The sequence below is a fragment of the Bidens hawaiensis genome, unplaced genomic scaffold (assembly GCF_021521415.1).
Source record: "Bidens hawaiensis isolate Kalapana, Puna unplaced genomic scaffold, B.hawaiensis_p1.1 tig00002338_1, whole genome shotgun sequence".
Taxonomy (NCBI): Eukaryota; Viridiplantae; Streptophyta; class Magnoliopsida; order Asterales; family Asteraceae; genus Bidens; species Bidens hawaiensis.
The window spans coordinates 3,147,560-3,152,383 of NW_027491126.1; positions in this window are offsets into that span (position 1 = coordinate 3,147,560).

Sequence of the window (4,824 nt, forward strand, 5' to 3'; positions counted from 1 at the left end):
GTCTACTGATTACAATTGAGTTTTAAAAGTGACATTGAATATTAGGGTTTACAATTGATGTTTGATTGCAGGTCCAGATATGTTGATTTTTATGATTTGAATATTAGGGTTAAGATGATATAAATGGGATTTTGTTATTAGGGCTTAAAAGAGAAGAGAAAATAAGTATAATAACTAAAGTTACCATTATGCCCTTGACTTAACAGACAAATTAAACGGAGTTATGAAAAAGTACTAAAATGACCAGTTTTTGAAACCTGGAGTAGCCAGTTGCGAAAAATTCAAAAATTGTACTAAGGTTGCGTAGTTGATAAAACCACAGGTACTAAAATGACACTTAACTCTCATAATAATTTTGTCTACAAAACGTGCAGTGTCATCGTCTAGACAACCATTGCGTATCATATCCAACGGTAATAATTTTTTATAAACCATCAATTGATTTAAAATGTTAATATTTTATTACCGTCTTTTTTATTAGATCTAAAATTTTATGAGATATACGACAAGTAACATGAAGTTTGAGGACCATTCAGAGTATAGCTCGAGCCACGGTAGGGCCTGGCCACCAAATGCGTCTTCTTATTGATGTAAGATTTCTTGAAATTTATATTTATAGTTTTGTTTTTATATGTTGAGAGCTCCCTCTATTCATATTTACATTTTAAGGACGATTTGGAGACTAGCTCTAGCCATGGTAGGACTGGGTCATCAAAGTTCCACCTACTCCTTCCAAGATTCAATAGACATGTTGAAGGTTTTGAGATATACGAAAATATTGTTGATTTATTTCCTTATCAAAATTATCATGCTAATTATTCCGATTACATTCATTGATAATTCTTAATAATTTGCTTTTTAATAGTTTAGTATATCTAACATTACTTTATTTTTAATAATTTTTGTTTATGACGGCCCAGATTGGTAGATTGGCTAATTTCATGGAAAAAGTATTTGATGTAGAGTAAGTTGGTTGTGTTTGTTTTGGTCATTACTAATGTATTTTAGTTATTAATTTTCTATCATTTTTTATTTTATGTAGATTAGATAATTCATTTTTATATGAATAACAATCTTTATTTTTTCTGTGTTAAAAATTTTTGAATCTTATATTGAAAGTTTTAACAATTATTTATTGAACTTTCAAAAAATGGAATGTTTTTTTATAATAATATTTACAATTATTTTTTCTGTTTTAAAATTCAAAATTGGCCATTATTATAACAATCTTTTTTTAGTTTTTAGTATTATTCAATCTCAACAAACTTTTCATCCTTTATATTTTACCAAATTTTAATTAGCATAAATGACATATTTAATATATATGGGAAATTTTAAACAATTTACTTTTGAGTATACTTGAAAGTTAATAAGTTTTGTATTAAAAACGCATTAATTTATTTGAGCAAGTTAATATATGGTGTATTACTTATTTTAAATTTATTTTTAAAAAATCTTAGATATTTACTATAATTGCTTATTTATTTTAAAATATTCATCATCTTTAATTTTTATGATACATTCTAATCATTTATACATATAAATATATATTTTTAAGAACCGAATTTGACAACTCTTTTTTAGTTTTAATATTCTTCAATCTTAATAAACTTTATATCTTTTATATTTGACCAATTTTTGATTAGGCATAAATGCCAAGAATTACCGATTCGTCTAAATTATTGCGTTCAAATTAAAAAATAAACTAATAAACTAAATAGAAAATAAAAACTTTCCATATTTTATATTTGACCAATTTTTCATCAGACATAAATGTCAAGATTAATGTATAAAATTGAAAAAAAAAATTATCAAATGAATTTACTGTTAAATAAGTTAATGATACTAAAGTCTTGACAATAATTTCGTGATAATTAAAAAATTAATACTATATTGTTTAGTTAGTAAATTTCTAAAAAAAATGAAAGTTTTTTATAATAATATTTACATTTATTTATTTTTGTTTTTAAAAACCGAAATTGACCACTCTTGTAACAATCTTTTGAAGTTTTTAATAGTTTTCAATGTCAACAAACTTGTCATCTTTTATATTTGACCAAATTTTTTATTAGTATAAATGGCAAATTTAATGTATATTAAAAATTTAAATACTTTACTTTTGAATATACTCGAAAGTTAATAAGTTTTATCTTAAATACACATTAATTTATTTGACAAATATAATATGTTGTTTATTACTTATTTCAAATTTATATTTAAAAAATATTAGATATTCACTATGATTGTTTATTTATGATAAATATTCATCATCTTTAATTTTAATGATACATTCCAATCATTTATATATTTATTTATTTATGTTTTTAAGAACCGAATTTTGAACACTGTTTTGTAGTTTTTATTAGTCTCCAATCTCAATAAACTTTTCATATTTTATATTTGAACAATTTTTAATTAGGCATAAATGTCAAGAATTACAAATTTGTCTAATTTATTCAGGCTAAATTAAAAAATAAACTAGTAAAGTAAATAGAAAATAAAACTTTCCATATTTTATAGTTGACCAATTTTTAATTAGGCATAAATGTCAAGATAAATGTATAAAATTGAAAAAAAGAATTATCTAATGAAATTTATTGTTAAATAAGGTAATGATGTTAAACTGTTGACAATAATTTCGTGATAATTAAAAAAATTAACAATATATTGTTTAGTTACTGAATTTCCAAGAAAAATGGAAATTTTTTTATAATAATATTCACATTTATTTATTTATGTTTTTACAAAAACGGAATTAACAACTTTTGCAACAATCTTTTGTAGTTTTTAATAGTATTCAATGTCATTAAACTAAAAAAATTAATATGTTTTGTATTAAACGACAAACTTAATGTATTAAAACTTTCAATCTTTTATATTTGACCAAATTTTAATTAGCATAAATAACAAATTTAATGTATACTAAAAATTTAAATAATTTACTTTTGATTATATTAAAAAGTTAATATGTTTTGTATTGAATACCCATTAATCTATTTGAACAATTTAATATGTTGTTAATTACTTATTTCAAATTTACTTTTAAAAATCTTAGATATTCACTATGATTGCTTATTAATGCTAAATAATCATCATATTTAATTTTAATGATACATTCCAATCATTTACACATTTATCTATTTTTGTTTTTAATAACAGAATTTAACAACTCTTTTGTACTTTTTAATATTCTTCAATCTCAACAAAGTTTCCATCTTTTATATTTGAACAATTTTTTATTACGCATAAATGTCCAGATTAATGTATACAATTGAAAGAATAGTTATATAATGAAATTGATTTTAAATAACGTAATGATGTTAAAGAGATTGAAACATAACTTACTTTAGATTGCAGTCACTTTAATAGAACTTTAATTAGGGAATGACTTCTATGTAATAAAATTAACATTAACCGGTTTAATTTTAATTATCTCTATATTAGTTTAGTTAGACTTGATTAGTGAAATTAGTATACTAAATCTTTATTACTTCGATTTAACTTAATACATTTAACTAAACGGTCTTTGATTCGAAATAAAACAAAAGTTTAATTACAAAATAATTTATAATAAAATATATCTTTATTTATTTATTAATGTTGAAATGAAACTCATAATACCTTAAAAACTTTAGTTGTATATTAATCAGGCTGCTATGGTTTATTTTGTTTTTTAGATTGTGAAGCAAAATTACTTTTTTTGTTTGTGAAATGTCGAAGAAGTTAATGGTGGGCTAATATGATTATAACATGTTCATATCTTCATTTGGTTTTTTAGTTTAGGTGTATAGTAAGTTTGTGTAAGTATTACTTTCATTTCTATTTATCGGGTTTCATCTTATCAATTTTATTTAGTACCTCGATTTATAGACTTTGGTAACTATCTTGATGACTTTTGACTTCGAATCTTATTTCAAATTGTTTACCGTAAAATTTTATATTATTCGATCGTCCTTACTTAATTTAAGCCGAATTGTTATTTTCTCCTTAGTTTATATTCTAAGACTGTAATTTGTTTCATTTATATATCCCATTTTCCTACTTATTGAAAAATTCTATCCCCAAATTCTCCGCCGCTAGTACTGCTTTGTCAATATTGGTAAAATACAACAAATTTATTTACCCATTTATTATTTAAATATTTCAAAATAAATATGCCTCTTAAACCACACAATGGACGAACCATGTGGACCATACGACGATCTAAATAATTTTGGGTGCACACTTAATTATCAAAATTCTCGTATGGAAGCTATGGTAAGTACGGTTGTGTGCGATAACTCAGACCCGAGGATGATGTCAGAAAAACGATAAAAATGTGAAAACATAATAAGGGCATGGTGGATACGCCGCTGGCACATCCTATATATAAGTGCATTTATCATGTTTCTCATTTGTAGCGTTTTTCGAGTCATACTAGGATTTGACGTTATTCCTTGCTTAAAATTCGTTAATGCAACTATCTTACGAAGGACAATATTCGTTAATGGTTACTTTTTTCTTTAAGTTTATTTTAATTTCGGGACAAAATTTTCAATAAGTTGGTGATACTGTGACATTTGTCAAATTCGAGCCTCGATTTGTTTTCGTGTTGTAAACTTTTACATTGTAAAACCGACACAACATTTTTAAAACCTTATTTAATTATTATATAATATCATTTTAGACCTCGACTTTAAATAAATCGATATTGGCCATATTATAGTGTCGTTAAGAAACATAAAGGGTTCAAACTGAGTTTTGTAAAGTGGTTATAAGCCTTGGAAACTTTAAACTCACATTAAACATCGACTGAAATTTGGAGGGCTTGTTTTGAAAATATGC